General features: G+C 39.4%; 1 long non-coding RNA gene across 2 annotated transcripts; it reads right to left on the bottom strand.

The window, feature by feature from the left end:
* Positions 1-582: 582 nt before the first annotated feature.
* On the bottom strand, positions 583-4,947 carry LOC134301201 (uncharacterized). Of its 2 annotated transcripts, none has more exons than XR_010007423.1 (4): positions 4,846-4,947; positions 3,383-3,524; positions 1,382-1,491; positions 583-1,233 (listed from the first exon to the last, which is right to left on the bottom strand). It is a non-coding gene; the product is annotated as an uncharacterized LOC134301201 (long non-coding RNA). The 2 variants fall into 2 exon arrangements; XR_010007424.1 differs by lacking the exon at positions 4,846-4,947 and adding an exon at positions 4,173-4,481.
* Between the last annotated feature and the right edge of the window lie 22,613 nt (positions 4,948-27,560).

Below are 27,560 nucleotides of genomic sequence, written 5' to 3'. Positions count from 1 at the left end.
TATTAGTTTGTGTACAATGCATTTTCAGCATCAGAAAAGCTCATAGAATCGCTTTAGGCAGTCCTGTTGTACTATTGTTGCACATTTCTATCTTTTTGTTTATAGTGATTTTACAAAATGCATTTTTGCATCAAACAAGCTCAAACGAGAAATTTTAGCACAGCTCTGTAGTGTTTTATAGTTCTTCAGCATAAGATATACTCGAAGAAGCGCATTAGGCTCAGTACTGTCGTGTTGTTATACACTGCAAAAAATCACCTTCAGAAAACAAGAAAAATAAAAACAAATCAAGACAAAAGGTACTTAAATCAAGCAAAATTATCTGCCAGTATAGTGAGAAAATTTATCTCAGCAAGATTTCTTAAAATAAGAAAAAAGATTTTGTGCTATAAATTATCTTATAATCTTAAAATTAGTAAGAAATTACTTGATTTAAGGTATTATGGCTAGATTTGAGTAAAACTCATTTGCTCTAATTTCATATTAATAATTCAAAAACTAGCATAATCAGCTAAACTAGCATATTAATCTTGTTTTAAGCATTTTCATAAAACCTTATTTGGTAAAAAATAAGTCAGAAAATATGAAAATTAGAGCATTTTAATTATAACATAAGCATTCAAAATTCAGTTTCCATGCACAAAAAATATAGACTCAATACTAGTCTATTTCTCTCATATAAGTCTATTGGTAAGACTGCATTGCTAGCAATCTGAGAGGAATGTACTTTATACTCAAATTAAAACATACACCAAGTTCGTTTATCGAAAATACAACAGAAAATCTGAATTTTGCTATCAATTTTATTAACTTTAACAAGTGTGCCATCATGGCAGCTTGATATGAATACATTAGAAGTGTGCAAACAAGGCAGCTTTATCCAAATACACAACAAGCATGTTCAGGCCGCTTCTGAGAATTCTATTAAAACATGTCAATCTTAGATGTCAAGGCTTTCCAATAACAATGTCCCTACGTCTACAACATTAACAACATTGCTTGGTCTTCATATACCATCTTTAAACATAAAAAAATTAATAATAAAAAGGGACCTGGACCTGACTTGCAGCGCATATACGCCATGACATACAAAACACCTTCGTGCAGCAGGCCTTCGGGGAATGTTGTCACTGGGTTCTTCCCAACACTGATCATGCAGTTATCCTGGTCAATTAGAAGCAGGGGGGTTGATAGACGGCATCTGCTAAGAAAAGCAGCAGCGTTTTCAGAGGGCTGAAAAAACAGAAACCAAAGGCACTATAAGCCACAGACATGAACAGAACAAACGATATTCAGGATTTAAATCACAACTTAAGGTTTCTTTGCAAGCAGTTTAGTAAACTATCTAAACAACAAATAAATAACAGTTGACAATACTTACCATGAGAATATGAAACAGAGGTTCACTTGGCTGTCCCAGTTTCTTTGGTGGTGAAACTCCGGATGGGAAGAATGCTGGAAGGCCGTTCAAAATCTCAATGGACTGTTGCACTATTTAAAGAAAAGCAATGTCTTACTGAAATTGAAATCACTTTTAAAATAAATTTTTTCCCTTCCAGAATTTTTACAATGTCATATCTAATTCATTTAATTTATGCCTGATCACACCACAGGATTTACAATAATTACACATTTATTTTACCTTCAGTCACCGAAACCACCAGACTTCAAAATCTACCCAGAATAAAAGAGACACCACCAAACGTGTACAAAGTTCTAGACCAATCTGAGAGCTCACAACATTTCTCATGAACAGACATGACTTTAGATGGGGCTTCAGACTACCGCTTGTTGAGGATGATAAAAATAGCACATGGGATATTTTACTGATTACTGATAAACTGTTTTGCTTCAGGGTCGAGTGGCAAATAAAGACTTAACACTCAACATCTATAAAACAATCATTTACTAATAAAGCAGTATTTAATCCAGAAATTATTTTAAATCACTTTTATTTCATCAAGTTTTTACTGCAAGCATAACACAAATTTCTATCTTTAATGAGAATGTATTGTAGCATCAAGCTAACAGTTTTGTCTGTTCGTGTTTTTTAACACTCTTAAACAGACAAAGTTTCTAACAAACATTTAAGTAACATTTCCTGTTAGAGACTCTGTAATCTGGTCAACCTTCTAAGTACTATTCACAAACAACAATCTAATGTTTGTGTTCAATGATTAGCCAGTTTAGTGATTTTCAAACTTAAATTAGGCTCCAGGGAACAAAAAAATATGTTTGTGATATTCTTCTTTCAGCCATAAATGTTAATAATTGTTTATAATTACTGTTTGCTAGCTATTTACATCGATTAACCATAACATTAAAACCACCTCCTTGTATCTACACTTATTGTCTATTTTATCAGCTCCACTTACCATACTGGAGTACTTTTCTAGTTCTACAATTACTGACTGTAGTCCATCAGTTTCTCTGCATACTTTGTTAGCCATCTTCCATCCTGTTCTTCAATGGTCAGGACCCCCACAGGACCAACACAGAGCAGGTATTAATTCACTGAATGATTGTCTCAGCACTGCAGTGACTGACATGCTGGTGGTGTTTTAGTGTGAGTTGAACTAGTACAAGTGGATCAGACACAGCAGTGCTGCTGGAGTTTTTAAAACATTGTGTCCACTCATTGTCCACTCTACAGACACTCCTACCTTGTTGGTCTACCTTGTAGATGTAAAGTCTGAGATGTTCGCTCATTTCTTGCTGCAGTTTGTGTTGGTCATGCACTAGTCCTTTATTAGTGGTCACAGGATGCTGCCCAAAGAACATTGTTGGCTGGTGGACTCAGCAGTGGAACTGAGATGCTTAAAAACTCAATTAGCACTGCTGTCTTATCCACTCATATCAGTGCAACACACACCAACACACCACCATCACATCAGTGTCACTGCAGTGCTGAGAATAATCCACCACCCAAAGAAAACCTGCTCTGTGATGATACTCTGGGGGTCCTGAAGAACAGGATGGAAGAGGGATAAAGCATGCAGAGAAACTGATGGACTACAGACTGTAATGGTAGAACTACAAAGTACTCCAGTATGATAAGTGGAGCTGATTAAATAGACAATGAGTGATTAAGGTGGTGTTGATGTTACGGCTGATGTGTGTATGATGCCCATTACAATGCATGCTGGTTACAATGCATTCTGAGCCACAATATTACAGTATTTACATATAATTGTACTCTTTCAATATAATTGTAAGAGTTATTACAAAAAAACCTAACTACAATATTAAATTACATTGATGTGTTTTCATGAATGAAGTTCATTATAAGTAATAAAGTGATGCTTTAAAATATTTTAGACAGCGGTGCCTCTAGGGGTACAAATTGCTGAATACATTTTGAGTAATGACATATTGAATTTACCTTCATCCAGAGTCACTGGTGGCCTCATTACATTTTTCATGACTCCAAAGAACTGAACTTTTAAACAGAATGCTTTCCATCAGTTCTGTGGTGTACCTGTGATTGCCAGATTAAAGAATCATCCATCCAACTCATCCATGACCTGTAAACAAGCACAAACAGCCATGAGAACATATTTTAGAGAACTAGAACTGAAGCTTCTCAATTTTTATTTAATCACTACTTCTGATCTAAAACTGAGATCACTATTGTCACAATTCATTTGGGCCATAAGGAGAAAAAAATATGATTTAAGAGATATTTTTTAAAAAAAGTTTACAAAAAGTATAAATATAAATTTGTATGTACACTGCCTTCTAAACGAAGCAAAGTATAATTTACATAACATTACAAATAAACAAAATACTAAGAGATGAGTTACAAGAATTACTAAAATAATTTAAACAGCAGATAATAACTGTGTATTCAAATGTATTCTTTACAATAAGTCAATGTTTTTCATAATACTGTTTCTTATACATCAAATGACAATTTCACAAACATAAGCTGATTAAAAATGTTCTTTATAGCAGCAAAGTAAACAATCAGGAAAAAAAGAACAAAACTACTTATTATTACTTGTGTTCATCACTACAGGCTCCACAATAACACAACATGAGCCATGACATAATTATACTGCAATAATATTATTGCAATAATCATTCATTTATCGTGATTTATTACTTCTGGTTACAAGTTATTCCTCCAAAACGCATCTAATAAATCACCACACTTTTATAGTCTTCCTTACCTTTAAACTTTTAGCACATTGTGTTCTCCACAAAGTTATTTTCCTGTCCCTAACACCACGTTTACCAGGCTGAAGTGACCCTCACCTGTGGAGCCGCTTGTACATGAACAGTTTCAAAACAGTTCAGAAGCTCAAACTCACTTTCACTGACATTTAAAAACTCTCATTTTAAGTTTAATCTTTTTTCAAGTCTAAATGAAACTTCGTTGTTTTTCCCTCTTACAGAAAGCAGCACTCATGTTTACTCTGTGAGGCTTCGTCCCAAATCACTTCCCTTTCCCTATGTAGTGCACTTCGTAGGACATGACATATTAGCGCTTCCACCCCAGACAGTGTAGTGCACTATATAGGGAACAGGGAGTGATTTGAGACACTACATACGGACCTACTGTAAGGAGCAGATCTACAGTATTACCTAATAAATTACATTATCCAAGAATCCAGTGTTACCACTCGCAATTTTAATTTAAAAGTATCTTCTATGGTCCAACTACACTTGGTTATCAAACCTGAAAACAATTAAGAAAATAAATGCTGACTTTAAAGTTAAGCTAGCTAGCTAAGTTAATTAGGTCAATGCTAACGCAAATAAACCTAGATAAGACTCTGAACAAGCACAATACTGGCTCACAAAACTCAACATTCAAACAGAAAATATAAGTTATTTTCTTACCTGTAAGTGCTGCGGTGGAAATATCATCCAGGGTTTCTCCATTTCAGTTGTTTATGGTTAGCACTTAGCAGCAGAAAAAGACTGAAATGTCGGTTGGAAGAAAGTTCCGGCGGGAACTGAGGAGGACTGTACCATCTCATGTTGTAAAAGGGGAGCAATTCATTTCATTAGGCAGCACGGTTTTGGTTAGCTGTTTGAATTGATAAAATGTGTTGCATTTATTACAGCTCTAAAACACAAATATAATTAAACAAAAACAGCTCAACAATACCAGTGACTGTTTAAGCAGCTGTTATAGACAACCCCCCACCCCCCCCACCCCACCGTGTGACGTGGCTAGTGGTGTGCGATATTGCAAAATTTGGTATGATCCGATTCCAATACCAAGTAAATACAGCGCCAGTATCGCTAATATCAATCCGATACTTTTTAATAATTAAGGTAGATGCATCATCAAATTGCTTAATCTGAATTCTCATGAGTTGTATTATTGTAAACATTTTTTTTTGTAAATAGCTGTTCTCAGTAGGGTTGTAAATAAATTCAGTTGTTTAAAGCTCAGATTTCTTGTTTCTTGTAAGATGTGAGAGGAGCGAGTCTGTACACACATGGTCTCTACTTTCTGATGAAACGGGAGAAACGTGCTGAATGTAGCAGAGAAAAAGTTAAACTAAAGTATCGATCCCATCACACTAGTATCGATCCAATACCAATACCAACATTGGTATCGATAATATTGATATTTGGATCAATCCACCCACCACTAGCGGTGGCTTGTTATCTACTTGTTAATAGTATATTTGAATTATTTAAAATGATTTGGCGTTGTGTAATCTGTATTTGTAGCTTTAACACTTAAGTCAAATAAACACTGGGTAGAAAGAACAAGGGAGGTTTGAAAGAAAGAGAAGATAAACTGTTGCCTGTTTTGTTTAGTTTTTTTGACCCAGTTTTTTCATCTGTATGAACCCACAATCAGAATGGCTGTAAAGTTTGAAGTGCATGTGTATAAATAATGTACAAAAGAATATACAGAAAAGATATGTCTTTGTTTTTTTGCACTATTGTACTTTATTTATTTGCACTTTTTGTAAAATGTGTTATAAAACAAAAAAAATGCTTCACCTTTTTTGAAATTTGTGTTTTGTGTAATGAGCATTTGGTTAAAAGAAACCCAACAGCAAATCGAAAATACCAATAGAATTCTTGTCAGTCACATAAAAATGTGTCATCAAATTAAGGGAAACATGAGTGGGGATGTTTAGCTTTATAATCTTAAAAAGAAATATTCAGAACACATTGTATTCTTAAATTAAGTAAAATTGTCTTGAATTTCTTTTTACTTAGTGGAGAGGGTCAATACTTTTCAGTTCTCTAGAAAAAGTTTCTTGTTTCATTGTAAGAAGTCTGTATAATTAGCTAATTTTTGTAATTAAGACAATTGTAGACAAAGTTTCTTAAATCTAGATTATTAATCTTGCAAATGCAAATCTAGTCAAGTCAGTTAATCTTAAAATAAAAAAAACAAGATCTATTGTTTATTTTTAAGATTTTCTGCCTTGTCAAGATTTCATTTTTTGAAGTGTATTTTTGCACATTCTTATCATTTTCTTTATAGTGGTTATACAAAATGCAGCAAACAAGCTCAAAAAGCGCTTCATACACAGTTCTGTATTGTTTTACAATTATATTAATTACTATTACATTGTCTATATAGGCCATAAGGTGAACTAGGAAAAAGTGCCTAGAAAGTGATTTTCGTTCCCACGTCTGGGCACTACTTTTTAAATGCATTTTTGCATAGACAATGCCGTTACAGACTTTGTGTTAAAAGTTCTCCACAAAATATCCTGCCTTTTTTTTCACAGCCCATAAATGTATATAAATTGAAAATTGAAAAAACGAAAATTATATGCTGCTGGTTTTGCTTCTAACTTTATTTATATTTAGTTTAATAACACAAAATATATCCCAAACTGACATTCATACATGTACCTAAAAATCAAAGACAAGTACTCATGCATTAGTATGCTCAATTGTGGAATCAGACCATACAATATGGCAAATTTGAACAAAATATGGTTGCTCTTCAGAAACTGGCACTAAATAAAAACATACATACACATGCCAAATTTTGCAAAACACTAATGTTTTACACATCAAAATGTCAGTAATGACTGGGTATTCAGAGGAAGGAAATACAAAAAATACACTTTTGTTCAAGATGGTGGAAATTAGTCAATTCGTTACTCAACCCCTTTAGTTTTGAATAATGGCAAAAATGGATAATTCTGCAATATATGCAATACAACTTAAAATTAGTCCATACATAACATTCAAACGTGCGGTAATGTTACACCATGACTCATTCTAGCATTTAGTACTGGAATGTAGCTGGAACAACCAGGTGTTCTAACTCTCCAATCCTGTCTCCTTGTAAGTCACCCTCTTAGCCACCCTGTGCCTGACCACATAGATTGTCATGAAGCAGTCCATCTCCTGGGTAACACAGTGCATCTCTTACTCATAACTATAATTCCTCCATGTCACTATCATCAGAGTCATTATCCAATGTAGCTCTTTCTTCCGATTCCATTGAAACATTTGCACAATTTTGGCATTGACTTAAGTCAGTACAACATAGTCTTGCAGACATACAGGAACATCTTCCTGTCTCACATCCTGCCCTTTCAGGGGCAGGATTGCCTTGCTTACAACTGCAGTGGACTACCTGCAACACACTTTCAGGGGTAGAATTTTTAGTCATCCAGGTCACTGTTAGCTCTCCATCCTCAAGGTGCCATCCATTGCCGATGGGTGAAGGGGCACACATTTTACTTTTCAGACAGTGTCTCATTAATTCTGCCAGTGCCTCTTCCTTTTTTCCATCTGACAGAAACTTTCTTACAGAAAATCATGTAGCTGGCATCAAAGCTTGGCTCATTTCTGTAAATACACATTAAAATTGGAAAGAATATATCATTTTATGTATATACATATGTATATATTACATATACTATATACACTGCCTGGCCAAAAAAAAGGTCACACACTCTAATATTTTGTTGGACCACCTTTAGCTTTGATTACGGCACGCATTCACTGTGCCATCGTTTCCACAAGCTTCTGCAATGTCACAATATTTATTTCTGTCCAGAGTTGCATTAATTTTTCCCCAAAGATCTTGTATTGATGATGGGAGATTTGGACCACTGCGCAAAGTCCTCTCCAGCACATCCCAAAGATTCTCAATGGGGTTCAGGTCTGGACTCTGTGGTGGCCAATTCATGTGTGAAAATGATGTCTCATACACCCTGAACCACTCTTTCACAATTTGAGCCCGATGAATCCTGGCATTGTCATCTTGGAATATGCCCGTGCCATCAGGGAAGAAAAAATCCATTGATGGAATAACCTGGTCGTTAAGTATATTCAGGTAGTCAGCTGACCTTATTCTTTGGGCACATTGTTGAACCTAGACCTGACCAACTGCAGCAACCCCAGATCATAGCACTGCCCCCACAGGCTTGTACGGTAGGCACTAGGCATGATGGGTGCATCACTTCAGCCGCCTCTCTTCTTACCCTGATGCGCCCATCACTCTGGAACAGGGTAAATCTGGACTCATCATACCACATGACCTTCTTCCATTGCTCCAGAGTCCAATCTTTATGCTCCCTAGTAAATTGAAGCCGTTTTTGCCAGTTAGCCTCACTGACGAGTAGTTTTCTTAAGGCTACACAGCTGTTTAGTCCCAATCCCTTAAGTTCCCTTTGCATTGTGCATGTGGAAATGCTCTTACTTTCACTATTAAACATATCCCTGTAGTTTTTCTACCATTTGATTTCACCAAATGTTTAAGTGATCGCCGATCACGATCATTCAAGATTTTTTTCTGACGACATTCCTTCCTCTATGATGATGTTTCCCCACTGTCAGGATGTGTCTTTTCACATGGTTGTTTAACAAATGAGAAGCTACTCACTGCATCAGTTAGGGTTAAATAACTTGTTTCCAGCTTAAACATAATCACCCATGCAGTAATTATCCAATGGTAGGCTCTTACCTATTTGCTTAGTTAAATCCAGGTGGTGACCTTTTTTTTGGCCAGGCAGTATGTATATACAGTGTATCACAAAAGTGAGTACACCCCTCACATTTCTGCAAATATTTCATTATATCTTTTCATGGGACAACACTATAGACATGAAACTTGGATATAACTTAGAGTAGTCAGTGTACAGCTTGTATAGCAGTGTAGATTTACTGTCTTCTGAAAATAACTCAACACACAGCCATTAATGTCTAAATAGCTGGCAACATAAGTGAGTACACCCCACAGTGAACATGTCCAAATTGTGCCCAAATGTGTCGTTGTCCCTCCCTGGTGTCATGTGTCAAGGTCCCAGGTGTAAATGGGGAGCAGGGCTGTTAAATTTGGTGTTTTGGGTACAATTCTCTCATACTGGCCACTGGATATTCAACATGGCACCTCATGGCAAAGAACTCTCTGAGGATGTGAGAAATAGAATTGTTGCTCTCCACAAAGATGGCCTGGGCTATAAGAAGATTGCTAACACCCTGAAACTGAGCTACAGCATGGTGGCCAAGGTCATACAGCGGTTTTCCAGGACAGGTTCCACTCGGAACAGGCTTCGCCAGCGTCGACCAAAGAAGTTGAGTCCACGTGTTCGGCGTCATATCCAGAGGTTGGCTTTAAAAAATAGACACATGAGTGCTGCCAGCATTGCTGCAGAGGTTGAAGACGTGGGAGGTCAGCCTGTCAGTGCTCAGACCATACGCCGCACACTGCATCAACTCGGTCTGCATGGTCGTCATCCCAGAAGGAAGCTGACGCACAAGAAAGCCAGCAAACAGTTTGCTGAAGACAAGCAGTCCAAGAACATGGATTACTGGAATGCCCTGTGGTCTGACAAGACCAAGATAAACTTAAAGGCTCAGATGGTGTCCAGCATGTGTGGCGGCGCCCTGGTGAGAAGTACCAAGACAACTGTATCTTGCCTACAGTCAAGCATGGTGGTGGTAGCATCATGGTCTTGGGCTGCATGAGTGTTGCTGGCACTGGGGAGCTGCAGTTCATTGAGGGAAACATGAATTCCAACATGTACTGTGACATTCTGAAACAGAGCATGATCCCCTCCCTTCGAAAACTGGGCCTCATGGCAGTTTTCCAACAGGATAACGACCCCAAACACAACCTCTAAGATGACAACTGCCTTGCTGAGGAAGCTGAAGGTAAAGGTGATGGACTAAACCCAATTGAGCACCTGTGGCGCATCCTCAAGTGGAAGGTGGAGGAGTTCAAGGTGTCTAACATCCACCAGCTCCGTGATGTCATCATGGAGGAGTGGAAGAGGATTCCAGTAGCAACCTGTGCAGCTCTGGTGAATTCCATGCCCAGGAGGGTTAAGGCAGTGCTGGATAATAATGGTGGTCACACAAAATATTGACACTTTGGGCACAATTTGGACATGTTCACTGTGGGGTGTACTCACTTATGTTGCCAGCTATTTAGACATTAATGGCTGTGTGTTGAGTTATTTTCAGAAGACAGTAAATCTACACTGCTATACAAGTTGTACACTGACTACTCTAAGTTATATCCAAGTTTTATTTCTATAGTGTTGTCCCATGAAAAGATATAATAAAATATTTGCAGAAATGTGAGGGGTGTACTCACTTTTGTGATACACTGTATGTATATATTAGGGCTGTCGAAGTTAACGCGATAATAACGCATTAACGCGATCTCAATTTAATGCGACCCACATTGTTATGTTTTGTACTTAACCACGAAATACAAATGACACTATTTATGTGGAGAACGTGTTGTCTTTATTGCTTAATCCACAACTTGGAGCATCACACTTAAACATAACACGCCGTTACCCGCTGGTCACCTGATACACATATCAGCTCACAACACAGTGGTAACGTGATACGCAGATCACGTAAATGATATATATCACACGCATGATAATGTAACCCCCGTTAAGAACATACCCTATACTTGAGTCACCCCTACAGAGCATGCGCATTCTTTTCCCTCCTTTATTCTCTCTCTGAGTGAGTGTGTGTCAGTGTGCAGAGGAGCTTGTGTTTAGTCACAGCCTCTATACAGAATATTAGGTTTATTAGAACACTGTAGTTGTGTTAAAAGTTCCCTGCTGCAGTATTTTTCTGAGTTTTGCCCTGAGCTGAACAAACTGACATTAGATGCTGTTATACTGTGAAGGAAAAAAACTCCGGTGAGTTCAGTTAAAGTGAATTCAGAAGGATTTATGTGTAAATATTAATATATTAAGGTGTTGGAAGTGCTTATAAGTGAGTGAAAGATTGATACTAATAAAACAACCGGAGTATAATGGGCTATATGTTATGTTATGTTTACGATAGCGGGTCTTTGAGCAGCCTAGTGTTAGCTCGGATTAGCGTTTGGCTAATATATACATTTGAGCCTTAAATGTTGTAATATTTTGGTTCAGTGTTATGTTGAGCTTTATATGTTTGAGAGTACATCATTATTAAGTGAAGTGCTGCACTATGCAGGTTGTTTTTTAAGGACAGAAAAGTTTTCAGATTCCCGAGATCCAAGATGGCGAGCCAGACTGAAACTACGATTCCCAGCAGGCTGTGCTAGTGACGTCAGCAGCACCTGAGCACCGAGCAGCGCAGCAGAGAGAAGGAGAGAAAGAGAGACGCGCAGATAAGGGAGCGAAACACACACACACACACACACACACACACACTTTAAGTCTACCCGGGTAGTGAAGCATAAACACACTTTCTTTGAAACACACACCGAAAAAAGGGGTACAGAGAGACGTGATACACGGAAAGAAACCAGATCTTTGTTACTGAAATTTTACATTTTCTCCTTTTGGACTAAAAGGGGGTTATAAAAAAAACTGAACGTTATTGGTTAATGGTTGTGGATTGTGTTAAGTTTAAGCCGAGACTGTATGTAAATATTTGCTATTGTGATCCTGAAAGACAATTATTTCAGGAAATTGGGTTAATTTGAACTGGGTTATATCGCAGTGACTGGAAATATTTGTTTCTTTTTGTTTTTTTTGTATACACATATCAACATACACCCTATTATATCTTAGTATTTTAGATACACATTCCCTACACTACACTTTATTTAACTATTTCTTTTAAGTTCCTGGGTTAAGTGTATTACTGTAGTGGGAAATTCCTTTAAATTGCTACTGAAATTGAGCTCTATGTGAATTTAGTTTTATTGTACTTTATTATAAGAGTCACTTTATTGTTTTGATACTGTTGTGAAGAGCTAAAACCCAGAGTGTGGAAAAATTATTTTCTATTTAGTATTTTCTGTAAATAAATGAAAGAATTTCATTTATAAAACTATCAACTTTCTGTCTGTTGTAATTCTGTCCAAGCCCTCCTCCTAGAACCTAGTGAAGTACTGATATTGGTCCATAGGAACTATATAAAGTATTCACAAATCTCAAGGTTTATTTGTGATCTGTGTACATGTAGAGCTGGTGGTAATAATTACGATCAGAGTGAAATTATTCCACTACGGTTCAAGCCGTGCGTTACATCTTTTTGTGGCGAGCCAGCCAGGAGGGCTTCTGACAATTTGCAACCAGACTGTTTTTCACAAGTTAACGTTTTCCCCCAATTTTAGTACTTTTCTCTGTTCTTTAAATCTTGTGGTTTTGCACTTTCCATAATGGATATTGGGGAGGTATATGCTGTGAATGTGAGCAGATCACTTTATGTGTCTGGCATTTCGGGTAGTGAAACTCATGATGAAATGGTAATTGCCTTAGAACAATTTGGTACTGTGACAAAAGTTGTCAAGCTCCAGACAAAGCAGACAGGTGATACTATAGCCATTATCGAGTTTGATTCTGAAGCTCCCATTCTGAGACTTGAACCTGATTTTCCCTATGACCTTCCGAGAGCAGCAGACGCACAATGGGTTCTTGATGGCATAAAAAATTTGCCAGAGCTCCAGTCTGTGGTTCGAGGTAGGCAAAAGATACTGGAACATGAGTGTAAGAGTGTTGATTCTGACAATTCTGACAGTTCTTCTGATTCCTCCACTACAAGTGAAATCTCACCACGCCATGAGACACTTGGCAGTACCGTTTCTACTCCCCGAAAGTCCTCCCAAAGTGCAAGAGGGCCATGCCCCATGAACCCTGAGACCTTGAATGATATGATAAATTCTCCAGAGGTACAAAGGGTAGTGGTAGAACACATTATTAAAAATGAATCTGGGCCAGCACCGAACTATGGATCTAAATGGTTACGAGCTTTCTCAGGGAAAACACCAAAACCACCTGGGGAAGTAGACTTTGAAACATGGTGCCTTCATGTAGAGCTTATGTTTCAGGACCGCCTTCCTATTGATGTTCAGAGGAGAAAGATATTAGAGAGTCTTCTCCCACCAGCAGCAACAGTTGTAAAGCAACTTGGTCCATCTGCTCATCCTGAAGAGTATGTCACTCTACTTGAATCTGCTTATGGATTTGTTGAGGATGGAGAAGAAATTTTCGCAAAGTTTTTGAACACTCACCAGAACTCTGGAGAAAAAGCCTCTGATTATCTCCATAGACTACATGTTCTTATTGGTTCTGCAGTTAAACGAGGGGGTGTAAAACAATCTGATGCAAATCGCCACTTGCTAAAGCAATTTACCCGTGGTTGTTGGGATCACACCCTGATACTGAGTTTACAGTTGGAGGCAAGAATAAGTAATCCCCCAGATTTTTCAGAGTTCCTTCTTCTGCTTCGAACTGAAGAGGACAGAAGAGCTTCAAAACTAGAAAGAATGCAGAGACATTTCAGCAGTTCCAAGCAAAAACCATCTTTGAACGTTCACTCTGTATTTCACATGCCCTCACCACTGGATCCATATACTGAAACAATGCAAAAGTACATGAGTGAAACAGAACAGCTAAGGAAAGAGCTTGCTGAAGTAAAGTTACAACTTAGCGTACAAAAGTCCAACAAAGAGAAGAAACAAGATTCTTCGGAATACATAGACCAAGAGCATTTATCTGGGGTTCAGGCTAACTTTTCCCCCCACCAGGAATCTACCACCCTCAGGGCTGCTGTACAGGCCCATCAGGCTATGCCTAAGCCCCAGCCAAAGGCTTGGTTTTGTTTTAGATGTGGGCAAGATGGCCACCTTGCACGACAATGTGTTGAAACTATAAACAAATCGCTTGTTGACCAAAAGTATAAAGAGTTAAAAGTCAAGCAGGATGAGTGGAAAATCAGACACGGCCAGCCGTTAAACAGGTCAGGGCCACAGTAGAGGGACAAACTGGGGCCCACAATTTTGATCTTAGTCCCAACCAAACCAGGTGTGAGAGCTTACTTGAAACCCAACCACGTAACGATCTGATGTATGGACTAGTAGGCCCTAGGTGTATGGCCACTGTTGTTATTGAAGGTAGACAATGGCAGTCTATTTTGGATTCTGGTTCCCAAGTAACCACCCTGTCAAAGTCCTTTCATGAACAGTACTTACCTTCACATCCTATATTTCCTTTAAATGATCTCCTTGAAGTAGAAGGTGCTGGAGGTCATGTTGTTCCTTATCTTGGCTATGTTGCCATTAACGTCTCTTTCGATAGTAGTATTACTGGGCAACCAGCTGAAGTAAACACGCTGGCTTTGGTTGTTCCAGATTGTAGGTCTAACATCAGTGTTCCTGTGCTAATAGGCACTAACACCCTGGATATGTTATACAGTACATCTCTCCATTATGGTGACACTATGTCAAATGATTGTCAAGGGACACATTCCTATTCTGCTCTTTTAAGGGACTTGTGTCGCCGCCACAAAACAGATCAAGAAGATGGTAGGGTAGGCAAAGTAAGGTTGCAGAGCAAAAGCAATGTCGTCATCCCCGCAGGCCAAAAGGTCGCTTTGTCAGGCTATGCAAGAGATGTCTTGCACACACCTGGAGCCCCGCTCCTTGTTGAGCCACCAGTTCTACCATGTTTGCCCAGTGGTCTTGTTTTTTGTGGCTACATTATGACGAGTCCCTCTACGAACTCCTTCAAAGTTCCTGTTCTTATTAAAAATGAAACTGACCATACCATCACCATCCCTTCAAAACGTCTTGTGGCTGAACTATTTGTGCCAAAAGCGTACATTTCTTTTCCCCAGTCCCCAAGAGTTTCAGAGTCCAAGTTATGTGAGCATTCCAGATTTTCAGCTTCTTGTAGTATGTTAGCTCCTGTGAATGATCAAAACATGATTTCATTTAATTTGGATGAGTCTCCACTAAGTGCTGAATGGAAAGACAGAATAACCACCAAACTCAACTCTATTCTTGACGTGTTTGCCTGTAGTGACCTAGATTATGGCCACACAACAGCAGTCAAACATCATATCCGGTTGTCTGACCCCACACCATTTAAGCAGAGAGCTAGGCCCATCCACCCATCAGACTATGAAGCTGTTCGACTCCACTTAAAAGAGCTACAAGACGCAAGTGTAATCAGAGAATCAGAAAGCCCTTTCGCATCACCTGTGGTTGTAGTCAAAAAGAAAAGTGGCGCTATTCGACTTTGCATTGATTACAGGAAGTTAAACAGCCAAACTATTAAAGATGCCTACGCTTTACCAAATATCGAAGAAACTTTCTCAGTATTACATGGTTCCAAATGGTTTTCAGTTATGGACTTAAAGTCAGGGTATTATCAAGTGGAGATGGATGAGGAAGACAAGCATAAGACGGCTTTTGTTACTCCAATGGGATTCTGGGAATTTAATCGGATGCCCCAAGGTGTCACGAATGCACCAAGCACCTTCCAACGTGTCATGGAAAAGTGCATGGGAAGTATGAACCTGAAAGAGGTCTTGGTTTTTCTTGATGACCTCATCGTTTTCTCTGATACTCTGGAAGAACACGAGAGCCGCCTAATGCGTGTTTTAATGAAATTGAAGGATTTTGGGCTAAAACTTTCTCCGGAAAAATGCCATTTTTTCAGAAAGTCTGTTCGTTACCTTGGTCACATTGTCTCAGAGAATGGGGTTGAGACAGACCCTGAAAAGATATCCGCCTTGACGACCTGGCCTAAACCAAGAAACATCCGTGAGCTCAAATCTTTTCTTGGATTTACAGGATATTACAGACGCTTTGTTAAAGATTATTCAAAGATTGCAAGGCCACTAAATGATTTGACCGTTGGCTATGTTCCACCAAAGCGAGGAAAAAGAAGCAAGCCCCACATAAATGTTGCCCAAAATTTGGGGGATACATTCGGTGAAAAGTGGACTGTAAAATGCGATGAAGCTTTTAACACTCTAATTGAGAAATTGACAACTGCTCCTATTTTGGGTTTTGCCAATCCATACCTACATTATGTTTTACATACAGATGCTAGTGTACAAGGGTTAGGTGCAGCGCTTTATCAGCAGCAAGATGGTCAGCTTAGAGTTATTGCCTATGCTAGCAGAGGCCTCTCCCATTCTGAGAAAAGGTATCCCACTCACAAATTGGAATTTCTAGCTGTAAAATGGGCAGTCACTGACAAATTTTTTGATTATCTTTATGGAGCAGAGTTCACCATTATGACTGACAATAATCCTTTGACGTATGTCCTGACATCCGCTAAACTGGACGCTGCGGGACATAGATGGTTAGCTGCGTTGTCGACTTTTAATTTCAGTATACGGTACCGAGCTGGGAAAAGAAATCAGGATGCTGATGGACTTTCTCGTCGCCCTCATGATCAGCTGGAGTCTGACTCCAGTTTGCAAGCTGAAGATGACAGAGTTAAGCAGTTCCTCTCTCGGATCATGGAGAGGGAGGGTGACACCCATTTTCCACCAGAAGCTATCCAAGCTGTCTGCCAGAGACATCTATGCACCCCTGCCGATCATGGTGATGACTCCCCAACCATCATTGAGTGTCTTGCCATTAGTGTAGATGCTATTCCTACTGAGTATACATGTGTAGAGCAAATACCTGGGTCCAGCACTTTGCCATCAATGTCATTGCAAGATTGGGTTTCAGAACAGAGGAATGATGCAGCCATCAATCGTGTTCTTTCCTTTGTAACTTCTGGAAAAAGGGTGTCTTATAGGGCAAAACAGCGTGAAGACAGAGAAGTGCAGTTATTGCTGAGGGTTCGAGACCAGCTTGTTCTAGACAACAATGTGCTTTACAGACGTCGAATGGTAAGGGGGGAGCCATCTTTCCAGCTGGTCCTGCCAAAAACATATCGCGAGACGGCTCTTGATAACCTTCATAATTCAATGGGACACATGGGAGTAGAAAGGACGCTTGATCTCGTCCGTACTAGGTTTTACTGGCCACACATGCAAGCAGATGTGGAGAAGAAAGTTAGGACATGTGAGCGGTGCCTTAGGCGGAAAACTAATGCAGAAAAAAGCGCTCCATTGGTTAGCATCAGAACTAGTAGGCCTATGGAGTTAGTTTGTATTGACTACCTCTCATTGGAGCCAGACCGTAGAGGGACAAAAGACATCCTCGTCATTTCTGATCATTTTACAAAGTACGCAGTTGCTGTTCCCACTGCAGACCAGAAAGCGAAAACTGTGGCAAAGACCTTATGGAACAGTTTCTTTGTTCACTATGGACTTCCTGAACGATTACATAGTGATCAGGGTCGTGATTTCGAGTCTGCCTTGATTAAGGAGCTGTGTCAGCTCCTTGGGGTTAAGAAGACCCGAACCACACCTTATCACCCTAGAGGTAATCCTGTAGAGCGGATGAATCGAACTCTTCTTAGCATGCTGGGAACGCTCCAGGAAGAGGAAAAAGGAAGATGGCGAGATTTTGTGCAACCACTAGTTCATGCTTATAATTGCACAAAGAACGATACAACTGGCTTTTCACCATACCAACTTATGTTTGGTAGGCAGCCTAATCTACCAATAGATTTGGCTTTTGGACTTCCCAGAAAACAGAACGCTCAAACTCATTCAGAGTATGTCAAGAGGCTGAGGGAAAGCCTGAAGGAAAGCTACAAGCTTGCAGTTGAGCACAGTGAAGTGAATGCTTCCAGGAATCAAGTCCGCTATAACAAAAGGGTTCGGGAGTCTGTCCTTGAGCCTGGAGATAAAGTCCTTGTCCGAAACGTAGGACTACGAGGGAAGCATAAATTAAGTGACAGATGGAGTCAGGAGATTTATGAGGTTGAGAAACAGATAGGTGATTCTCCTGTATATGTTGTCACCCCAAAAACCTCTGGGGGACCAGAGAGAACACTACACAGGGATTTGCTGTTGCCTTGTGGGTTCTTGACAGCACCCTCTGAGGTCAGTGAGAACACTGGTGTAGCTGGGGTTGAAATACCAAATGCTCATGAAAGTTTGGCCGAAGCCGAAATGCCTGAGTGTCCAGATGATGATGATACAGATGGAGAAGACTTTTCTGGTCCAGGAATTGTTTACAAAGACAGTGATCTGGAAATTCTAACAAAAACATATCCAATCAGAGCAGATGAAAGAGCCCAGAGGAACCCCGTGAGGGACACAGGTCTTAACCCAGATGCAGAAGCGTTCTTTCCAAGAAATTTAGAAACCGGTGATGTGTCAGATGAAGTTTCACACACAGGTGAGGTCCCTGGGCTAACTCTTCCTGATACAGAGTCCCATGTAGATCCAATTCAAGAAAACAACCTAGATAATGTGTGTGAAGAGCATGCCTCATCCGAGTTTGTACAACCTGTACTTTCATTGTCTGATGATACTTCAAAAGTGATTCAGCCTGATTCTTTGGCAGCTACAAATGATATCGAGGAGAATCTTCTACCGACACTTGAATGTTCGGCAGTTCAACTTGATGAAGTTGAAACTGTTAAGGATCATTCGAACCCTGTTGAAGAGACAGAGTTGAGGAGATCAATAAGACAGAGATCAGCTCCAGAAAGGTTCACCTACCAATCAATGGGGAATCCTCTAATTCTAGTGATGCAGTCCTTGTTTAGTGGACTTGATAGGGCTTTTACTGAAGCGTTGAACTCAACCAACCTTAACTTAAGCCAGTTCATACCTGGTAGTGAAAATGAAAGAAACATGCAGGGACGCATGTGAGTTCAAGGCGGGGAGGATGTAACCCCCGTTAAGAACATACCCTATACTTGAGTCACCCCTACAGAGCATGCGCATTCTTTTCCCTCCTTTATTCTCTCTCTGAGTGAGTGTGTGTCAGTGTGCAGAGGAGCTTGTGTTTAGTCACAGCCTCTATACAGAATATTAGGTTTATTAGAACACTGTAGTTGTGTTAAAAGTTCCCTGCTGCAGTATTTTTCTGAGTTTTGCCCTGAGCTGAACAAACTGACATTAGATGCTGTTATACTGTGAAGGAAAAAAACTCCGGTGAGTTCAGTTAAAGTGAATTCAGAAGGATTTATGTGTAAATATTAATATATTAAGGTGTTGGAAGTGCTTATAAGTGAGTGAAAGATTGATACTAATAAAACAACCGGAGTATAATGGGCTATATGTTATGTTATGTTTACGATAGCGGGTCTTTGAGCAGCCTAGTGTTAGCTCGGATTAGCGTTTGGCTAATATATACATTTGAGCCTTAAATGTTGTAATATTTTGGTTCAGTGTTATGTTGAGCTTTATATGTTTGAGAGTACATCATTATTAAGTGAAGTGCTGCACTATGCAGGTTGTTTTTTAAGGACAGAAAAGTTATCAGATTCCCGAGATCCAAGATGGCGAGCCAGACTGAAACTACGATTCCCAGCAGGCTGTGCTAGTGACGTCAGCAGCACCTGAGCACCGAGCAGCGCAGCAGAGAGAAGGAGAGAAAGAGAGACGCGCAGATAAGGGAGCGAAACACACACACACACACACACACACACTTTAAGTCTACCCGGGTAGTGAAGCATAAACACACTTTCTTTGAAACACACACCGAAAAAAGGGGTACAGAGAGACGTGATACACGGAAAGAAACCAGATCTTTGTTACTGAAATTTTACATTTTCTCCTTTTGGACTAAAAGGGGGTTATAAAAAAAACTGAACGTTATTGGTTAATGGTTGTGGATTGTGTTAAGTTTAAGCCGAGACTGTATGTAAATATTTGCTATTGTGATCCTGAAAGACAATTATTTCAGGAAATTGGGTTAATTTGAACTGGGTTATATCGCAGTGACTGGAAATATTTGTTTCTTTTTGTTTTTTTTGTATACACATATCAACATACACCCTATTATATCTTAGTATTTTAGATACACATTCCCTACACTACACTTTATTTAACTATTTCTTTTAAGTTCCTGGGTTAAGTGTATTACTGTAGTGGGAAATTCCTTTAAATTGCTACTGAAATTGAGCTCTATGTGAATTTTGTTTTATTGTACTTTATTATAAGAGTCACTTTATTGTTTTGATACTGTTGTGAAGAGCTAAAACCCAGAGTGTGGAAAAATTATTTTCTATTTAGTATTTTCTGTAAATAAATGAAAGAATTTCATTTATAAAACTATCAACTTTCTGTCTGTTGTTGTAATTCTGTCCAAGCCCTCCTCCTAGAACCTAGTGAAGTACTGATATTGGTCCATAGGAACTATATAAAGTATTCACAAATCTCAAGGTTTATTTGTGATCTGTGTACATGTAGAGCTGGTGGTAATAATTACGATCAGAGTGAAATTATTCCACTACGGTTCAAGCCGTGCGTTACAATAATAATAAGCTTTTTTCTCTCTTAATTTTCCCTGACAAGTGAAAAACCAAAATATAGCAACCTTAACATTATGAGGAAGAATTTCAAAGATATTCCTTTGCAATACTTTATCATTTCAAGAATATGATACAGACTGACCAACACTATTAAGCCAAATCAGCATTGAAAATTGACTTTACTTTTAATAGCCTTCTACAATGCTGGTGCTTCTTAAAACGGAATATTTTATTTTAAACAGAAGTGTTATTTAAATGCTTTTAAATTGTTTTCCAACAAAATCCGCCCAATTTGGCGGATAACCGCCCAATCTGGCAACACTGGAACGCGTTGTTGTTATTATTATCGCGTTTACTTCGACAGCCCTAATAAAAACGTATTCTGATATCCAGTTAGCAGCATAGGGTTTATATAGCAGCAGGTAGAATAAGGTGAGAATAAGGTGCAAAAACAATGCAATATTGTGCAAAGATGCAAGTAATATAGTCACTAGTATGAGTTGTCAGAACCCAGGGAACAAGACTGTTGATTGTGAATGAGTTTTTGTGTATGTTAGTGTATGTACACCGATCAGCCATAACATTAAAACCACCTTTAAAAAAAAGGGTGATTAATCGCGATTAACTATATGAAATTCTGAGGTTAATCGCGATTAAAAATTTTTAATCGTTTGACAGCCCTAATATACTATATATATATATATATATATATATATATATATATATATATATATATATAATTTTGTATTATCTATATCTATATCTATATATATATATATATACAAGTTCAAACGTGTGTGTATTTTTTTTCTTACCTGCTAAAAACGTTTCTGCCTGTGACCGATGGTCCTTCTGTCGTTTGCCTGCAACAGTTAAGTACTTCTCCTTTTTCTTCGTTGGGCAATCACTTGTTGAGGTACTACAGGATGGCACAGACTCGTCTCCCACATTACTATCTCGAGCTTCAGGACACAATGTGACGCGTTTTTTGGGAGCATATAAGCGCTTTATTTCTATAAAACGCCTGTAGCAAGTGGGGTGAAACCCAGCATCTTCTGGAATATCCTCATATTCGATTTCTTTACAATGTTTATATGTTTCTGCTATCCTCTGGCTCTCACCCTGCAATCCAAGCCAGCGTTTACAGCTGTTTCTGAAGGTATTCCACCACGTGCGAGTAAAATCCTTTGCGTCTTGTTTGTTTATGGACGTGAGATGCATGTAACATTGTTTGTAACCCTGTTTGGGTGATTTGGAAGGTTTTCTGGACCTATAATACTCGTCATCACTGCTCGATGTTGACAACAAGGGCGCAGACATTTTGGATTGCGGTTCCAAAGAGCGGCGACCTGATTGGTCCAGCGGGAAAGCAAGTGACGATTACTCCGCAAATCCTTATCGCTCATGATCAAAATATGACTACGCGAGGAAGGAACTATTGCCGACTTTAAACACTAATTAAAAAAAAACTGCTGAAAAGTAAATGGAGAACTTTTATTTTCTCGTTCTAAACCAATGGATGTTTTTAATAAGGTAAAAATCATTTAGTGCCCCATATATGGGAACGGGATTAAACGAAAAACGTGTTCACCTTATGACCTAATAGTGACATTGCACAATGCATTTTCTGCGTCAGACAAGCACAAATTAGCGCTTAAAGCATAATTTTGTGGTGATTTTGTACATTAACATGTTGTACATTAGCATGTCTTTTTAAAATGGACATTACAAAATTAGACATAAGACATTCTCGAATAAGCCCTTTAAGAACAGCTCTGTTGTGTTTTCGTACATTCTTATTTCTTAGTTTATAAGTACATTTCTAAACTACTTTTCAGCATCAGACAACCTCATTGTGACTAACAAGACTAACAAGTTCCCTAGTGATTTAGAGTTTTTTAAGTTTTTATTACTTTGTTCAAAAAAAGACAATGCATTTTCAGCGTCACGCAAGCTCATAGAATTGCTTTAGAACTTTTGTGTTGTAATACTTTTGCACACTTCTTATCTTTTTGTTAAAGATTGTTTTTGTTATTCTCATGCTGATCAAGTAAATTCACATATGGTAAATCTCTCAACCAAGAACAATTATTTCTAGGCCTAAACAAATGCACCGACATAGCCATCACTCTATTTCCTCCCGATTGCTGCTGATATAACAACCACGATAGCGCATAAGACTGACATATACAGTGCCTTGCAAAAGTATTCGGCCCCCTTGAACTTTTCAACCTTTTGCCACATTTCAGGCTTCAAACATAACAATATGAAATTGTAATTTTTTGTGAAGAATCAACAACAAGTGGGACACAATCGTGAAGTGGAACGAAATTTATTGGATATTTTAAACTTTTTTTAGAAATAAAAAACTGAAAAGTGGGGCGTGCAATATTATTCGGCCCCCTTGCGTTAATACTTTGTAGCGCCACCTTTTGCTGCGATTACAGCTGCAAGTCGCTTGGGGTATGTCTCTATCAGTTTTGCACATCGAGAGACAGAAATTTTTGCCCATTCTTCCTTGCAAAACAGCTCGAGCTCAGTGAGGTTGGATGGAGAGCGTTTTTGAACAGCAGTTTTCAGCTCTTTCCACAGATTCTCGATGGGATTCAGGTCTGGACTTTGACTTGGCCATTCTAACACCTGGATACGTTTATTTGTGAACCATTCCATTGTAGATTTTGCTTTATGTTTTGGTTCATTGTCTTGTTGGAAGATAAATCTCCGTCCCAGTCTCAGGTCTTTTGCAGACTGCAACAGGTTTTCTTCCAGAATGGTCCTGTATTTGGCTCCATCCATCTTCCCATCAATTTTAACCATCTTCCCTGTCCCTGCTGAAGAAAAGCAGGCCCAAACCATGATGCTGCCACCACCATGTTTGACAGTGGGGATGGTGTGTTCAGGGTGATGAGCTGTGTTGCTTTTACGCCAAACATAACGTTTTGCATTGTGGCCAAAAAGTTCGATTTTGGTTTCATCTGACCAGAGCACCTTCTTCCACATGTTTGGTGTGTCTCCCAGGTGACTTTTTATGGATATCTTTGAGAAATGGCTTTCTTCTTGCCACTCTTCCATAAAGGCCAGATTTGTGCAGTGTACGACTGATTGTGTCCTATGGACAGAGTCTCCCACCTCAGCTGTAGATCTCTGCAGTTCATTCAGAGTGATCATGGGCCTCTTGGCTGCATCTCTGATCAGTCTTCTCCTTGTTTGAGCTGAAAGTTTAGAGGGACGGCCGGGTCTTGGTAGATTTGCAGTGGTCTGATACTCCTTCCATTTCAATATGATCGCTTGCACAGTGCTCCTTGAGATGTTTAAAGCTTGGGAAATCTTTTCGTATCCAAATCCGGCTTTAAACTTCTCCACAACAGTATCTCGGACCTGCCTGGTGTGTTCCAGAACTCTGAGACTATCACAGAGCAGGTGTATTTATACGGAGACTTGATTACACACAGGTGGATTCTATTTATCACCATCAGTCATTTAGGTCAACATTGGATCATTCAGAGATCCTCACTGAACTTCTGGAGTGAGTTTGCTGCACTGAAAGTAAAGGGGCCGAATAATATTGCACGCCCCACTTTTTAGTTTTTTATTTCTAAAAAAAGTTTAAAATATCCAATAAATTTCGTTCCACTTCACGATTGTGTCCCACTTGTTGTTGATTCTTCACAAAAAATTACAATTTCATATCGTTATGTTTGAAGCCTGAAATGTGGCAAAAGGTTGAAAAGTTCAAGGGGGCCGAATACTTTTGCAAGGCACTGTAGCAAGCAACGGCTCTGGTACCGTCTCCAAAATTGAAGGCCATGTACCTGGTGTTGGAACTTTCACTACACAGGGACCATTCAGTCTTCTAACTGATCTTACCGAATGAGTTAACTGCTGGAACCACAAATTCCAAATGCCTTCCACTTAGTTTCTCTCTTCTGTAATGAACGGTACTGGTCAGTCATCTCTTCTGGTGTCCAGTCAAAATCTAAGAACTGATCTTTAACATCTAAAACAGTCCTCTGAGTTGTCACAGATGAATCTACACCCTTCTCTTCCTCCATCTGCTTTCCAGGTTCAGACATCTTACTACTACTATTTACATTAAGCTCTATCTTTAACATAGGCTTCTGAGTTATATTCACTACTTCCCTAAAGTTCAAAGTCGTCATGTCAGGTGTTTGAGTCACTTTTACAAAATTCTTAGGCAACATCGTTGCCACCGTATTAACAAAGGTTGCCCTTGTATCAACCTTGCTTGTAATATTTCCAGAAGTGACAAAAGTAGACGTTTTCACCATCACTGTAGTAGCATCCATTCCCTTCAAAGCCATAGCTACAGTAGTAATCTCCACTGATGTATTAACACTCTTAATCGTTTCCGGAACTAAAGTAATACTCCTCATCTGTGCTCTATTTACCCCTAGAGTAGTCGCTGTAGTGGCTTGCTCCTCAATTCTCTTAGCAACCGTAAACATCTCCACAGTACTCAAATCTACTATTATAACCACCACTTTACGAGTTATATAACCTCCTCTCCAACTATTTACCAAGGGAATTAATTTAAACTCCGGCTCATAATAAGTACATGTATATTCCCCTTGGTCTTCCCTAGTAATATTTCTCACAAAAAGTGTACAATCATCACTGACTTTCAACCACCTTACGTCATTTAGCAAAAGATATTTCCTCTGATCAAGAGGCACAGTATCAACCTCAGGTCCCATTAACAACACTTCTTCACCACGACTATTTCTCCACTCAGGAGGATTACTACCACCAACATTAAACCTCGAGCATTTACAGGGAAGATGAACTGCTCCTCCTAACTTGGCTCTAACTACCTTCTTCTTAAGAGTTGACACCATTGTCACCATTTGAGGCGCTACCGTAGTTAAACATAACACACTCATACTTTAAGGAATCATTCAGTGCTGAAAGATTACACTTCCCTGAAGTTCCTACTACTCTAGTCGTCATAACGCTTTGGTCTAACCCTTTTCCGAGCTGGTCTTGGACTTCTTTGTCTAACTGTGTCTCTGCATTCTCCTGCATCAGAATCACTTCCCTTTGTAACCTCTGGCGCTTCACACTCCTCAGAAACAGGCTCTGCTGTTCCTGGGACATATTGAAAATCAACGTCTCCAAATCTCCTTTCCTGCTCACTAACTGCAGAGTCATCTCTGACATTATCAGAAACATGCACACTACCATCAACATCTTCCACATCATCTTCCACAACATTCCCTTCTAACTGTCTTGAACCTTCAACTTCCTGACTTTGTGAATCTAGTATCTCTTCACTTGGCGCTTTAACACAATGCGACAAATGGTACCACGTTGGAGACCCCTTAACCTGAACCGCAGTTCCCGTACTGCGAACAACTTCAAATGGTCCTTCACGGCGTTCGTTATACCACTTTCTTCTAAATACCTTCACAAACACCTTGTCTCCAGGTTGCACTGAACACTTCCTTTGTTCATCCAGTCTCTCCTGCACCTCCTCTTTCTTTTGCCTGTCAGAAACGTACGCGGATATTCTTTTATGCAGATTAGCCATATACGCAACATATGCTCTCATTTCATCCTCTAAAAGGGCTAAGCTTGGACCCTTTCCACTTGTACGCAAACAAGGCATTGGCATCAGTCTACCTGTAACCAATTCATGAGGTGTCATATGTAACTCACGCAGCTCACTCGAGCGACACACCATTAGCGCCAATGGAAGTGCTGCTATCCAATTCAACCCCGTATGCTGGCAAATTTTAACAATGCGATTTTTCAAAACACCATTCATCTTTTCACAAATCCCTTGACTTTGCGGATGATGGACCGCACCAAGACGCTGTTTAATTCCCAGTTTTTGCAAAATCAATTTCACTGTTTTATCCACAAACTCTTTCCCATTATCTGAGGATATCCGGTCTGGAAGTCCCCACCTGCTTATGACCTCTCTACACAAAAACTTAGCAACAGACTGAGCATCCTTCCGCTTGGTTGGACAAGCCTCAGGCCATCGTGAAAATCTATCCACAACAACCAACATATACCTCTTACCTTCAACTGGCTTTATCATATCCACAAAGTCCACAACCAACTCACGCATAGGACCTCTCGGAGTTGGAATGTAACCAGGAGGAACCATCACTCCCCTTCGAACATTATTTTTCAGACAGATAGTACATCTACTGTACCTATAACATAATCAATCTGCTCAAGCAGACATGGTGCCCAAAAACCATACTCCTTTGTAATCTTTCATTTAACTTCCCCCCTTGCAACATGAGCCAACCCATGTGCTTCCTGAATCATCAGACCTAACAGGTCTGGAGGTGCTACTATCAATCCCTCATGATTTCTCCAAAGACCTATAGAATCCTTGGTGGCACCTCGGTCTAGCCACAACTGTTTATCCACTTCAGGAACAGTTTCCTGAAGTTAAATCACATCCTTAAGTGTAATTTTCTCTTCCAAATTCACTTCATGCGTAACCAGAAACACTTCACCCAATTTGTCTGCTCCTGTAACTGCCTTTGCAGCTTCATCAGCTACTTTATTTCCTTGTGTGACCCTTGACACATCCTTTTTATGTGCTGCACATTTAGCTATTGCTATTTCCTTGGGCTTCATCATAGCATGCAACAGTTTCATTATTTGAGCATGATGCTGTATAGGGGAACCATCAGTTTTCTTAAACCCTCTGTTTTTCCACACTGATCCAAACAAGTGACACACATTGTGCGCATAGGCGGAGTCAGTATATATTGTCACTCGCTTACCTTCCGCCAACAAACATGCTTCAGTTAGCCCCACAAGTTCAGCAAGCTGCGCTGATGCAGGCTGCGGTACTACTTCAGCCTTCTCAATAACAAAACCAGCTCCTTGAGCTTTCACTACTGCATAACCAGCACTCAACTTATCTCCCACACGATAACAAGATCCATCAGTCCAATATTCCACATCTGCTTCACACAGTGGGAGAGCTTGCAAATCTGACCTAAGTTTCATATACCTCTCTGCTTCCTGAACACAATCATG

This window comes from Trichomycterus rosablanca, chromosome 23 (assembly GCF_030014385.1).
Source record: "Trichomycterus rosablanca isolate fTriRos1 chromosome 23, fTriRos1.hap1, whole genome shotgun sequence".
In the NCBI taxonomy this organism is placed as follows: Eukaryota; Metazoa; Chordata; class Actinopteri; order Siluriformes; family Trichomycteridae; genus Trichomycterus; species Trichomycterus rosablanca.
Note: the sequence above shows the minus strand (reverse complement) of the source record. Positions and strands in the feature narration are given on the sequence as shown.